At 48.3% G+C, this 15,400-nt stretch overlaps 1 protein-coding gene across 3 annotated transcripts in view; it reads left to right on the plus strand.

Moving 5' to 3' along the window:
* Positions 1–1,253: 1,253 nt before the first annotated feature.
* Positions 1,254–15,400, plus strand: part of FBF1 (Fas binding factor 1) — a 612,463-nt gene continuing 598,316 nt past the window's right edge. For 2 of the 3 annotated variants that reach the window (XM_085616957.1, XM_085616961.1), the window contains exon 1: positions 1,289–1,541. The gene's annotated coding sequence lies outside the window, so the exon portion shown is untranslated. Of the gene's footprint in view, positions 1,542–15,400 lie in introns of all 3 variants that reach the window. The other variant, XM_085616959.1, reaches the window with a different exon arrangement.

A 15,400-nucleotide genomic window follows, 5' to 3' on the forward strand; every position in this document is an offset into this window, starting at 1 on the left:
CGGAACCAACCTGCTTGCCTATCCGCCCAAGGTACTTAGCCGGTTGGATTGACTTAGCAGCTCCTCCCACCACGTCCTTCTCTGCATCAGCAAATCCTTTTTGGCGGTTCTTCGCCAAAGGGGTATCCAGCCTCATGGAACTGTCTTCGGTTATAATTATCTGCTTCATCAAACTGGAGTTTTCCTACTTCTATTTCGGTGGCTAAGCCCGAACGTAGAAATCTTCACCCTGGCTTTGACCCGAGGCCATCCGACGATGAAACTCCCTCCTTGGACAGCTCCTGCAGCCTTTCCCTGCTGAAATTTACCTTCTCAGACACTTTTCTTCAAGAATTTTTCCAAGTCCAAAGGTAAGTGCTGACCAGGCTCAATCCACTTCTTGTATCTACATCGAGGTCAGCTTAACTTTTGACTTTGACTCGGTCTCACACGACAAGATGTCTGTGGTTGGTGCTTTGATCTATTAGGTGCTAGTTTTACAAAAAACGTAAACATTCATAACTCTGGTTCTACTGATTGGATTTTTGTCGGTTTGGTGTCAAATAATGTATTAAAATGTACTTTATTTTTCTTGAGTTGTATTTTCACTTTATTATTGTTTAAGTGCTGCATAAACACTTTACACATTGCTTCTAAGTTAAGCATGACTGCTTATTGTGCCAAACTACCCCCAGATCAAGCATATGTTACTTTAGTGACTTTCTGTGGATCATACTGCAAGGGACTGTGGATTTTGCTTAACCAGGGCTCACACCCCAGTCAACCAACAACTCAATTTCTCACCTGACTGGTAATGCCTGTATTGGATGGGTGCGGGGTGGTTGTTAGCACTGCCCCTAGTAAGGGGCTACTGCATGACGTCCGATTTTACTTGATCATCACCTATGGAATGACCATCATTCTTTTGCATGATTCCCCAGCTAATTCTCAGCGCATCGATTTCAGATGACCATTAAGTTAAATGTATGAAACTTTAAAATGTATGAAACTTTAACTATAATTTATTTCAGTTATTTGAAAGGACGTGTAATTCTACAACAGTTCTTACAACTCGCTTGCTGCCTTTTCTCTAATTCCCTTTGCGAAACGCAGCCGAGCAGGCATGCAATCGATCCAACTTCCATTTAAGAACTCGGTGGGGAAGGGCGGTCATGTGGGCTGTGTGGTTGCTAAGAACGCCAAAAGAACATTTCTCCAATAGAAACCAGCCGTCTGAAACTATACTATAGAAACTATACTTCCCATGTGGCTTTGCTGCTTGGTCCCGGAAGCAGATCCCCCAAAAGTCGGATGTGTTGTGACCGTCTGTTGCTGGTGGAATGAGTTTATTATGGCGGTAAGAAAGAAGTCTCTTGTGCTGTACCGTGACCACCCGGGGTTTTGAAGGATGGTGAAATATGGCGCTGGACTGACTGAGTCAATCCGACAGCAGACTAACAGCTAGCGAAGGGCCTCGGAGTTACAAGGAGAATAATGCTGCTAAAAGGTGGTAGCCATAGCAACAAGACGACGCCACTGGAAGTATAGCGAGTACGAGGGAGGTGAGTTGTGCTTTGGGTAGAGGCTACAGTGAAAAAACGTCCGCATTTTGAGGGCTTGTTTTGTAAACATGGCTCCAGTCCCTTTGCCCGCACAAAGGCGCTGCGGTATGATCGTCGTCTTTCATTTTGGTTCTATGCCCCTCTTAACTATCTCACAGTCACAGGACGAGCAAAGATCTCCCTTTTCGCCCTTCATTAGCTGTAAAATGTGCCCTGGGAGCTACGCGTGCGGGGTCGTGTATAATATCGCTTCAGGAGCACTTTCAGCCAAAAAGACTCCAATCTAGCCACATGCGAAAAAACAGATTTGAAAGTGTGAATGGCCTCTTTACTGGAGACCTATTCTGTGAGAATACTGTTAGGGGTTAGATCTTACTTTGTGCGTCTTACGAAATGCTGACATTTTGTCAGACCAGTAAACAGACGCATAGGGAAAGTATTATTTTCCCAAGATCAAACAGTTGTTAAAATAGTATACTCAAGACTGCAGTACACTCATACTTGCTGCACATGTTGGACAATCCCATTATATCGGATTTGGGGGACTATACTATGAAACTAGACAATTTCTCAATCCCCAGGTATTACCCAGTCCATATTTTAAACCCATTCTCCTTTGCAGCTTCTACGTTGATTCTAAATACTCTCATTGGTACCAAAAAGGGACCAGTGCAATACGTTAAAAAAGTGATAACTCAAGACCACCCATTTTGGCCAAATAGGAAGCCCAGCATTCAAAACAGTGTCTCCCGGTTTCACAGTTTCCATCTAGCCTACAGCTGGGGCGCGAGTGATTCTGATGGCAAGGCTAAGCAGCTACCCTTAACAGGAAAATGTCACTGTGTTGTTGGTCTTACACATGCTTTAGGATGCAGTATTTATTTCCAGCATGTTTAAGTGAAGTGAAAAAACTGAGATTAGATGTCAAGTATTGTAATTCCATGGCTAAAACCTACCCACGGGAACTCATCTGGTTCTGTTGTCTGACCACCCTAGTTACTTGCTCATCTTGTTATGTGCCTTTTCAGATTTTTTTTTTTTAGCAGTACCTGTCTTTTCTTTGGGCCATGTGTCAGTAGGTGGTTACTTGGTAGTGACGTGTTCGATACTTCTATTTATCATTTATGTTTCAAAGTTTAAGGCAATTTCATTCCGGATGGAGATTAGAATTGTTTATTTTCTAAACTTCTCTCAAAGTTTGCAATAGAAGTCAGGGCTTACTCCAGGAGGAGTAAAGAGATTAGAACATAGTATGAACAGTAATCACACCAGATACCCCCAATGACCAGGTGAGGTGTATCTTGTAAGATGGTTTGATTTACAGGAGGAGGATTTAGAATGAAAATCCAAAGTTGTTCTACATGACTCATAGTCCCTCTACCCAGCAAATGGTTTCCAGTGTCTCGACGTGTGCTGAAGTGTCCTGCAGAGTAATAATGAAAATATATCCACCCTAGTGGGGCTGATGTGGGTGTTAAGGAACTTGGGTCAGAGTGGCACAGTTTAAATACAGTTCTGGGAGGCGAAGAGACAAGTGCAGTTTTTCATTTGCAGGACTAGTGTTAGTTTGCAGCGATTAGGGGGGGATTTTAAGTGATGGGGAGGGGTGTGGGCGTTCGTTGAGGGAGTGCTATCCTGATGAAAGACAGTGAGGGGAAGGCTTAAGGGCTGTTCCATGAGCAGTTGCTATGTTGGAATGTGCAAGGCTGAGGATATTGTTATGCCCAATGCTCTATTGTTAGGGCTGGAGCCAAGCAAGCCTTCCTGTAGTTGAATCCAGAAATAACCTAATCATGTGTCACAGTAAGATCACCAGAGTTTGGAAAACTGACATTGCTGGTGACTTGACAGAAACTGACTTTCATGTTAACTGAGCAGATTTCCTATCAATGACAAAGTACGCGAGCTGTCACTGATGGTGTAGCCTCTTTTGTACTTTCCAGCACTGTGTGGCATTTGCCCTTATAAATGACATGGCTGACTTCAGAGGAGGGCTCCTACCGCTGCACAGGAAGTGAGGGCTGGTCTCCAGACATATACTTCTGAAAGTCCCTGTAATTGGCGAACAAGGGAAACTGTCAGTAATGGCAATAGACTTAATGTGGTTGATGGAAACTGATGCTAGTTGTTTGGAGAAGAATTGATGCTGAAGGTGGCTGAGGGGAATTGTCACTGATGATGACTGTTGGAACTGGCTCTGATGGTGACAGGGGAAAACTGGCACTGATGATGGACTGAGAGTGACAGATGCTGATGCTGACTGGTGCTAATAGTGACTGAATGTAATTAGAATAGATGGTGACTGATTGGAATAGGGGCCACTGGTGACTATAGAGCAGTGGTGCTGCTAGGAACTAATAAGGACTGGTGAGTATTATAATTGATAAGACTGTCGCTATTCGAGATTGAGAGAAACTGTTGCCGCTGCTTTCTGAGTGGCTCTGGCACTAATGTTGATCAATGGCTGCGTGCACAAATGGTGTTTGGAGGGGTTTAGTACAAATGCTTATTGGGGGAAAATGACAGGAAGGTTGACTACAGATAACCGACCTGTATTGTATGTGGAATTGGTGTGGATAGTGATAAGGTTGACTTATAACTGATGAAGAATAACATAGTGGCCCCAATGGAGAATTAGGTTACTGGCACTGATGTTGGCTGTGGGGAACCGTGACCTCAGACGTGTAAAGGGAACTGGCCTTGATGGAGTTTAGGAGGAGTGGTGCTAATGACGGCTTGAGACTCTTACTGATAATCCCTGAGGGGAATCTGGTGCTGATGATGACTGATGGGAACTGATGCTCCCCTCAAACACTACCAGCGTCCTTTCCCCTTGGTTACCATCAGCACAAGATACACTCAGGCATTTTCAGCGACGATCTTCTCAAGTCAGCAGCATTAAATCTCTTCTGGGACTTTCAGTGTCAATTCCCCTTAGTCATCGTCAGCACCAGCTCCACTCTGGTACTATCAGTGTCCATCTCCTCAAGGCATCATTAGCATGAGTTGTTGTGAAGCAATATCAATGCCAGCTCCTCTTAGTTTCCTCAGAGCCACTATTCGTTTCAGTACCCTGATTCTCCATCATGGTGAGTTTGCTTAGTCTTCATCACTGCCAGGCCAATCTTAGTTGCGATCCACGCAGTTGCACCTTCACAATCTGTGGCAGTTATGCAAGAATTCACATCAGCCCCAGACACTTCCCAGTCACAATTATCAGTGCCAGTCACCACTGGTGTAGGTTTCCCTCAGTTACCTTTGGTGCAAGTTGCCATCAGGCACTATCAGCGGCAGTTCCCGTCGGTCGTCGTCAGGTGCAGAACGCCTCGGGGACTATCAGTATCCGAGTCCGTCTTGGTTGACATCAGCTCTCGATCCCGACAGGCGCTACCCTCTGGTGCAGATAATAACCGAGAGGAAGGGACACTGACTGCCTGAGTGGACCTGGTATTGATGATGTTTGAGGAGACCAAAGACAGCTGTGAGAAGCATACCCCCAAGGTGACTTTCTCAAGCGGACCTGACAATGTTGCTGAACTGAAGGGAATTCACACCTGTGAGGACCCAGGGGTGACTGGGATGGATGAGGGCATCATTTGGCTGTCATTAATAGTGACAAGGGTTTTTAGGGCAGATAGAGATTGAGGAGAATGAGCTAATGAGTGAAAATACGTGTGCTGATAGACTGAACTAGCATGATGAGGACTCTTGCAATTTGGTACTGTTGGCCACTGAAGGTGCCCAGCACTGGTGGTGCCTAAGCAGAACTGGGACGTTTGGTGTTTAAGGGTACTGTCATGGCTGGTGATTAAGGGAAACTAGCGACTGAGGGAACTTTAACTGGTGCAAAGTAAAGGTGTGGTGTCTCAGAGGAGCTGGCGCTTATGGAGTGTGAGAAGACTGGTGCTGCTTGTGAATGATCTGAATTGCCACAGATGGTGACTGTGGTGAATCAGCATAATGGTGAGTGAGGGCAACTTACATAGAGAGTGACTGGCTCAGTTAGTGACTTTGGCGAATGGACATGCATGATGATTAAGAGAAATTGGCACCTGTAGAGGCTAAAGGGAATTGAATCCAGTGAGTGGTGATTGAATGCACTGCTGGTCACTAATGGGTGTTGGCCTGGATGTTGACTGAGAATGCTGGTACTAATCTATAGAGCACAAACAGACTTTGTGTGAGGTCTTTGAGGAGGTAGTAAATCAATACCCTATATAGGTTATAGAAAATGATATCCAATGATTTTCTAGACACCAGAATATAGGTTGATTGAGGCAAAGGGACTGGACAGTCCCTAATAGTGATGGTCTGAGAAGCATAATGCGTCTCGCTGCGCACTCTCATCTGCTAAACAGAAATCCAACAAATACTTGTAAAGAGAAATAGGCCCACCTATGACAAGCAAAGGAAAGATCAAACCAAAATAGATGATTAAAGAAAGTGGGCCCCCTAAAGGATTCATCCAACAGTCAAAAACATGTCCGGCTGGGATTAGATCATCACATCTTGGATAGAAATTATTTTGCTACGCTCTCCGAAGTGAAAAAATGAGTTCTCTCCTTAAAAATAACCTTAAGTTTCGAAGGGTTAAGAAGGAAAGCTTGGGCTCCCTTCGTCTGAAATGAAGGGATAAGTTGGCGAAATTGCCAACGTTGTTGAACAGTAAAGTGACAATAGTCAGGACGAACGAAGAAGTCCAGTCACTTTCCCCTTCGTTTACGATCTGGCAGAGCAAGATCATACAGGGCTTCACGCGCCAGAAAGTTGTTCAACAAAATCAAAATAGCTCTTGGTTGGTTGTTAGAGGCCATGCCAAAAATCTTCTTAGGTTGGAAAGGGAACCTGTGTGCTCTGAGAAGCTCGCGGTCCCACTGCCACTGGGTTAGCTCCGGAAAAGCTTCAGAAAAGAGCTCTATAATAAACTGTCTGATATGAATCCCTTCACTTCCTTCGGGAATGCCTAGAATGCGCAAATTATTGCATCGTGATCTGTTCTCTAAATCCACAAGCTTCCAATTAAAGTCCTCCTTTAGATTAACAAGAGTAGAGAGCTGGGAACTCTGCTGGGTCAACACGTCTTCGATAGCAGAGATCCTCCCCTCAGCCTCCTGTACTCTAGCAGAGTTTTCGTTACATGTTTTTATCACCCGCCTTACGTTATTTTGGAGCTTACGTAAAACCCCTTACATTCGCAAGTTCTCGGCTCTGGTTTCTTCCCGGTGTTGAACCATCACTTGGTACAGCATATCTAAGGTAACCCCCGATGTCTGAGAACTCTGCAGCGAATCGCTTAAATCTGGATGAGTATTTCCAGAAGGAGAGATAAGAGCAGGAGATTCTTGGTACTTAGCAGCTTCTGGGTTTGCTGATGAGGCGCCCCCCCCCCCCCCAGGACAGTATTTTCCTCACCCCCCCCCCCCACTCCATTCGAGCAGACGGAGAGTCACCGTTGACTGACCCTTTTTCGCTGGAGTGATTAATATTATCTTGAACCCCAGCAGTTGAGCTAGAAATACTAACATCGTCTCTCCATTCCTCATCCCCATCCTGATCTGAACTTTCCACCTCCAGCGCGGCTGATAAATCCGACATTGAGTAAAAATTCCCTGCAGAGTCAATCGAATGTACGTCCACAATGTTATCAACCAGCTCCTGAGAATTAGCATGGGATATGGAACCAACAGTGGAACCAACAATGTTATCAGAAGACATACCCTGGGATTGGGGTTTGGGGGAGTGGGGAGGGGGGGTGTGGGGATGGGTCAAGCAAGTTCAGGATTATTGCAGTTAACTCGTATTCTAGTTTAGCAGAGGAAGTTACGAATGCTTTGTATTATATAGATTTAAGTTTTCTCTTTTTTTTAAATTCTGAATTATGTAAAGAGTGGGGAGAAATGATAAATATACAAAAAAGAATGAATCTGAAATGGCCAATTTAAGAGTATGTTCTTGGAATATCTGTGGGTTGAATGATAAGCAAAAGAGGGGTATGTGTGCCCACATTATTCAAAGTATGCGAATAGATGTCCTCTGTTTGCAAGAGACACATCTGTCATGGAATGATAGAAAATGTCTAAATGATCTAGGAATGCATCTTGTGGGATGTACGAGTCAAGGAACTACTACTAGGGGGGTGGCAGTTCTCATCAGAAAGGGGCTAGGGTTCTGTAATCGTGTCAAAACTGATCAGGTTGGAAGATGGGTCATAATAGAATTGTTTCTAGATGGTAGACAAATGACTATTTGTTCTATATATGGCCTTAATTCTGATGACCCTGACCTTTTAAATTTTGTAAGTGTCGAACTAGCTGGTTGGCCCACTCCATTAATACTTTGTGGGGATTTCAATATACATATTGACAGAGATGTCAACCTCACTTCAGAGATTCCTTATTTTGGGCTTAAGAAGAAGGTTTACAAGGCACTAAGAGGTTTAGTTTCAGAGGTTGGCCTTTCTGATGTAGGGTTTGTAAAAAGAGATACGGCACCGGGATTTACATTTTTTTCAGCCCCACACCGGAAAGTGGTTCACCTAGATTATTGTTTTGTGTCTTTTGTACTTTTAAATAATATTACCTATGAGGTATTACCTAGAATAATTTCAGATCACAATCCCATATTAATTGAGATTAAGCATGGATTGGGTTCATCTCCGAAGATAAATTCTTGGACATTTGAACGTAAACTTCTGGCTGACCCATTGTATATTGAACACATGTCTAATTGGATTAAGCAATTCTTTGATATTAATCGTGGTTCTGCCTCCACTCAAATGGTCTGGGATTCGTTCAAGGCCGCGGTCCGGGGAGAAACTCTGTCATACTCTATTAATAAACACAGGTCTTCCCGGGCCCAACTTATTACCTATCAGAAGTTAGTATCAGAGTGGGAGGCTAACTTAGCTTCTGCTATTACTGCAGCCCAAGATATTGAACCTATTAAATCAACACTTGCCATACACAAGTCTAGGCTCTATGAGGTCTTTGCTTTGAAATTGGCGGAGCAGGTCACAGTGTCTTGCTCCCAAATTTATGAAGTGGGGGAAATGACAGGTCGGATTTTGGCTAAGAGGCTTAGTCAGCAGGAAGTGTTCAATACTGTGAGTGAGATTCAGGGGGACTCGGGTCAAATTTATACTCTACCGGAAGAAATTTTTGAGGTTTTTCGCTCATTCTATAGCAAACTTTATACTGAGGAAAATTTATCATACTCATCAGAATCCTTGTTAAATTTTTGTGGAGCCGATAACATTTCCAAGCTAACTGAGGCTCAATCTGTAGCATTAGATGTAGAAATTTCATGGGATGAAGTAGAGGCAGCTATTCTCTCGCTGGCTTCTGGGAAAGCCATGGGGCCAGATGGTATACCATTAGAGTTTTATAGAGTATTTAGATCCCTCCTCAAACAAGATTTTCTTCAGACCTGCGTAGAGGCTCAAAATGCGGTTGCACCCCCTTCTTGGAGTCAATCGAAAATCAGGGCGTTTCTCAAAAAAGGCAAACCCCATCTTCTTCCTTCATCTTTTAGACCAATATCCCTTATTAATTCTGATAGTAAGGTTTTTTCAAAGATCTTAGCAAATCGTATATCCAGGGTAATCTCTACAGTAGTATCGCCTTTACAGCATGGCTTTATTCCTCATCGAGATACCTCGGACCATGTTAGGCGAGTAATTACTTTAATGGATCGGGCCGAAACGATGCGGTGTGATTTAGGTATTACCCTGTTGGATGCCGAAAAGGCATTCGACAGGGTAGCATGGTCATATTTGTGGGAGATGTTAGCAATAAAAGGGTTTGGTCCACGCATTATTCTTGCCTTAAAATCTCTCTATGTATCCCCCACATCTTGTATAAAATTGGGCTCTAAAAAATCTCTTCTCTTTCCTATTTCCAGAGGTACTCGTCAGGGCTGTCCTTCTTCCCCACTTTTGTTTGCCATTTATATAGATATATTTTTAAACAAACTGAACTTAGCATCTGAAATACCTCCAGTTTCCGTTGCTAATAGTAATTACAGAGCGCTTGCCTACGCTGATGATATTATAGTACTTACAACTAATATCTCGGAAGCTCTTCCAGTGGTTGAAGACCTTGCTATTCAGTTTGGGGCCTTTTCTGGGTATAAATTGAACATAGCGAAAACACAGAATGTATTTATAGGTCAGATCCCTCCCCCATCGATTCCTCTAGTATCTGTAGCGACTTATTTGGGTATTCAAATCACATCCCCTGTATCAGATATCCCAGCTATAAACTTTAACCCGGTTCTTCAAAATGCAAACTCTACACTTGAACGGATTGATCACCTTCATTTATCTTTAGTTGGTCGAACAATGTGTTAAAAATGATTATACTCCCAAAATTTCTTTATATGTTTCGATCTATTCCACTTGAGTTTCCCCTGACTTTCTTTAAACAATTGGAAAGATTGGTATCCAGGTTTATCTGGGGTTATAAAAAACATCGCAGGGCATATAAAAAGATGATTTTACCAAAATCTAGGGGGGGATGGGGAATTCCACATTTTTTGTTTTACTATGCTGCCTCTGTTTTACAGTTTATTTCTCCTTTGATTATTGGGGAAAAAGTAAGGATTCCTCAGAGTCATTCACCCTCTATATATGAACACTTAATGGGAGAGGAATGCCGTGGCTGTTTTCTCAAAAATACAGAACCAAGTTACTATAAAAAAATTAAATTTAAGACGTTGAAAGCAGCCTTTGGGGTATGGAAGTTAGTTAGGCATCAATTTGGAATTATGAAACTATTGATTTATACACCTTTTTCTGCCTCTAAAATATTCCCTCCTGTTTTTCAGGATGCAGTCATGTCTAGATGGCGAAATAAAGGAATTTACTGTGTGAATGATATATGGCAGGATAGCCGGTTACTTACCTTCTTGGAATTAACGGAAAGGTATAAACTTTCAATGCAGGATTATTTTAAATATTTACAGATTCATAGTTTTTTCTGTTCTCTGTCAATGTTGGAAGTAGCCGGCATTGTAAGGATCCCACTCATTGATAATCTGTTTGTTAAAAAACGAATTGGTTATTTGTTGGACCCGGCCTCGTAGAATGGCCCTCCGTGCCACCGAAACCTGGTACCTACAGCCCAAGCACACGGCCCAGCCGAACCTCCCCACCAGGACACACGCACCGACCCGGACATCCCCGTCCCTGGCCTCTCTCCTTTCGGCCACCCCGGGCCCGCGTGCCCACTTCATGCACCAAGATGGCCGCCCGGCCCCAGCGCGACCCGGGCCTAGAGGCGCCACTCCGGCTGGAGGACATCACGCTTCCAGGGGATGAGAGAGGGAGGAGCAGTTTCTATCGCACCTCTGAACTCCCCCGGGACGATGGGTTTCGATCGGCCCTCCGGCCTCCCTGAGGGCTGGCTCCATGCCTGCTGGGTGTCTGGGACTCCTCCCGACCCGGCCCTGAAAGGATCAAAAGACAATAGCAGGAAATCCCGACAAGCGACCCCCAGGTGACAAGACCCCTGCCTGCACAGACTCCGGACATCAAAGAGGGGTCGACCTATAACAAGGGGTGCTCTAGGTCTGTCCGGCAGATTCGACGCTGGAACAACGAGAGCCTGCCGACGTGGTCGCGGCTCCTGGAACTTGGACCCACCTGAGCCCTGCTGAGTGACTCGCGGCTCCCTGAAGATCATAAGACCTCCGAACTTGTACCTGAGCCCTGCTGAGTGACTCGCGGCTCCCTGAAGATCGTAAGACCTCCGAACTTGTACCTGAGCCCTGCTGAGTGACTCGCGGCTCCCTGAAGATCGTAAGACCTCCGAACTTGTACCTGAGCCCTGCTGAGTGACTCGCGGCTCCCTGAAGATCGTAAGACCTCCGAACTTGTACCTGAGCCCTGCTGAGTGACTCGCGGCTCCCTGAAGATCGTAAGACCTCCGAGCCTGTACCTGAGCCCGCTGAGTGACTCGCGGCTCCAACCGACCCTCACGGTCCCGCCGGACCCCGACTACAACATCGTATCCCCCAGCTCGAGGATTGTGAGCTGTGCGCCGGATACGTCCCTGCTTGAACCTTTACCAGAGACTGTCCCGCTACCCCCTACCCCTTCCGAGACTCTTGAGCCCGTGCTTACCTTGTACATATTTGCAGTGATAACCTACTTGATAAAGATTGTTTTCTCAGAATACCCGGTGTGGTCACTCTGTGTCGTGTGGTGCCAGAAGTACGATCCTAGATACGAGATTCCTCCCCCTGGGGAATCTCCCGCCAGTGCCCGGCTACGATACCTTGAGGGTGGGACTCAGGGTAGTCAGGACCCCTTCCAGGCTCCTCTGAGGTCGCCGTCTAACATTGGTGGCAAGCGACGGGATTCAGGCCCATCACCTAGAGATCGTACCGTGAACAACGGAAGCACTACCGACAAAGATGGCAGAAGGAAGCGCCGTGAGCCCCGCAGAAACCAGCGCCAACAGGATGTTCCAGGTGGAGCAGCTAGAAGAATACACACACAAGGAGCTAAAGCAATTTTGCAAAGAACTTAAAATCGCTACCACTGGTCTCAACACTAAAGAGGATTTGCAGAAGGCACTGAAAACTTGGGTGGAGACCGGGGCCTCCCGCCCGGAAGGCACGGGGGAGCTCCCCGACGAAGCCGAACCCCCCCAAAGTGGAAGCAGTAGCAATCAGGTGCGAGGCACCGTACCAGACGGGGGCCTATCCCCGGAAGAGCTCGCGGACAGAGAGAGAAGCCGCAATCCTGAACTCGAGTTAGCCAAACTCAAAATCGAGGGCGAATTGAAGTTAGCGGAAAAAAAGCTAGCAGTAGAGCAAATGCGTGTACAAGGCGAACTAGAAGAAAAGAAGCTCCAACGGGAGCACGAAGGAAGGAAGCTCCAACTAGAGCACAAACGCAGCTTGAAAGAAATCGAGCTCAAGGCCAGAAGCGAGGAAGGAAGGCCCCCGGGAAACCGAGAGACAGCCTCCCCAGCGGAACAGAAGGTCCACATCCCCAAGGATGTGGTCAAGGAATATTATAAAAACGATGACATTCAGCAATGGTTCAGGGCCTACGAGGTCGCCATGACCTCCCATCGGATCCCGCAGAAGGACTGGGGGGCAGGGTTGTGGGGGCGGTTTCTGAGCGAAGGAAGGGACACCCTGCTCGACCTACTCCTCTCCCTGCAGACCTCCTACAGCCACATGAAAGAGGCTCTACTCACAAGATACGGCCTCACCCCAGAAATGTACCGTCAGCGATTCCGGGACTGCCGGAAGATCCCGGGCACCACCTGGGTGGAGTATGTAAACTTTTTCAGTCGGGCCTTCGATGGGTGGATCAAGGGCAGCAAAGTCACCACCCTTGCCGAACTCACTGACCTCATGTTGTGGGAACATCTGGCTGCGAACTGCTTCATAGAACTACGTCAGCATCTGCTTGACAGCAAGCTCACAGATCCCCGGAAGCTGGCTGTGGAGGCCGACCGCTGGAGCAACACCCGGGTCTCCCGGGGCATGGTAGGAGAGTACCCCCGAGCCGGTCAGGGACCACCCCGCCAGAGAGGGGGAGGGAACCAGGGAGGGCAGAGAGAGTCCCAGCCTAGCCCCCCGAAGACACAACCTCCACCTTTCCCGGCGCCCCCCCCACCGGTGACAGGGCCCCCTGGGAGACGGGGACACCGGGTGACCGGCACATGTTTCCGTTGCCAGAAACCCGGGCACTACGCCAATGACCCAGAGTGCCCCATGGCCACCCAAGTCTCCCCTACCACCCCTGCGAGACAGATAGCCAACGTAGCTCTGGGGGAGGAGGTTGAGGAAGCCGAGGAGTGGGAACCCGCAGCAATGGCCCTAGTATCCCTGGGAGATAGAGAGATGATCCCTGGTAGCCTCCTACCCTCCAACACACAGAAATACGGGCAGCTCGTCAAGATCAATGGCCACCAGGTAGAGGCCCTGCGGGACACCGGGGCCAGTATCACCGGTGTCCTCAGGCACCTAGTCCCCGAGGAGCAGATCCTCCCCAACGTCTTTTGCCCCGTAATATCCGCAGACAATAGAGAAAGTATGTGTCAGGTAGCCCTGGTGCCGTTTGAGTGGGGAGGGGTGATAGGTAAACTCAAGGTGGCCGTAAGAACCTCCCAGCCGGTCGACTGCCTCTTAGGGAACGGCCTAGAGAGTTCTCCCTGGAAGCACGTCGAGCGCAAGGCCCACCTAGGAATGATGGGACTCCCCGAGTGGGTGTGCGCCACCACCCGATCTATGTCAGCCCGGCTCCCTCCCCGGAGAGAAGTCGAGAACACCCCGATCGAAGAGACCAGTACAGTCCCCGCCGAGGGTCCTCCCGTCCCCCCAACAGAAGGGTCCGTCGCCCGCGACGAACCCGCACCATCCGACCCCGCCCCGGTCCCCGAGTTGGGAGATCTACCCGAGTTGGCCCATTGGCGCCACGAGGGCGGGCCCACTCGGGAAGAGTTTTGCCGGGAGCAAGCCACTTGTCCTTCCCTGGTCGGACTGCGGCGCCAGGCCGAGGGCCAAGCCGCAGGTGACCAGACCGGGACACACCGAATCTATTGGGAAAATAGCATCTTGTACAGTGAGCAGAAGTCGGTGGAGCTGGGATCCGGACGGGTACTGGTGGTACCCCTCCGCTTCCGAGATTTCCTCCTGGGCTTAGCCCACGACGTCCCCCTCGCCGGCCACCTGGGTCAGGACAAGACCTACAGCCGACTCGTGACCCATTTTTACTGGCCTAGAATGAGAGCAGCGGTAGAATCCCACTGCAAGTCCTGCCCCACGTGCCAGGGTAGTGGGAAGAGTGGGGGGAAGTGCAAGGCTCCCCTCCAACCCTTCCCGGTCGTCAGTACCCCTTTTGAACGGGTCGGAATCGACATCGTGGGACCACTGGACCCCCCCACCTCCCAAGGCCACCGTTTCATCTTGGTCCTCGTGGACCACGCCACCCGCTATCCTGAGGCTATTCCCCTACGCACCATTACGGCCCCCGTGGTGGGCCGGGCCCTGATGGGGATCTTTTCCAGGGTGGGTTTTCCCCGCGAGGTCGTGAGCGATCGCGGCACTAATTTTATCTCGAAGTATATGACGTCCCTGTGGCAACAATGTGGGGTGTCCTATAAGTTCACCACCCCGTACCATCCCCAAGGGAACGGCCTAGTAGAAAGGTTTAATAGGACTTTGAAAGGGATGATCGCTGGCCTAGAAGAGCCCCTCCGGCGTAAGTGGGACGTCCTGCTCCCCTGCCTCTTGTTCGCTTACCGGGAGGTCCCCCAGAAGTCCTTAGGGTTCAGCCCGTTTGAATTACTCTATGGACACCCCGTCCGAGGTCCCCTCAGTTTGGTTAAGGAAGGGTGGGAGGCAGCACCCCAGACCACCCCCCGAGATGTGTTCCAATACGTCCTGGCCCTCCGAAACCAGACCAGGAAGTTCCGAGAACTGGCTGAGGCCAACCTGGAGGCAAGTCAAGAGGAGATGAAGCGCTGGTACGACCAGAATGCCACTCTGGTCGAGTTCCAGCCGGGCCAGCAGGTGTGGGTCATGGCCCCCGTGAAGCCTGGCGCCCTCCAGGACCGATGGACTGGGCCCTACAAAGTGGTTGAGCGGAAGAGCGAAGTCACATACTTGGTGGACGTCCAGTCACCTCGGGATCCCCTCCGGGTCCTGCACGTGAACCGCCTCAAGCCTCACTTCCAGCGGACAGAACTGAGCCTCCTGCTGGCCACCGATGACGGGGCCGAAGATGAGTCGGATCCCCTCCCGGACCTCCTGTGTGTCAAGGAGCAGGATGGCTCCGTGGAAGGAGTGAACCTCTCCCCAGCCCTCACTGCTCAGCAACAAGCGGACTGCCGCCAGCTCCT

Source organism: Triturus cristatus, chromosome 7, assembly GCF_964204655.1.
Source record: "Triturus cristatus chromosome 7, aTriCri1.1, whole genome shotgun sequence".
Classification (NCBI taxonomy): domain Eukaryota; kingdom Metazoa; phylum Chordata; class Amphibia; order Caudata; family Salamandridae; genus Triturus; species Triturus cristatus.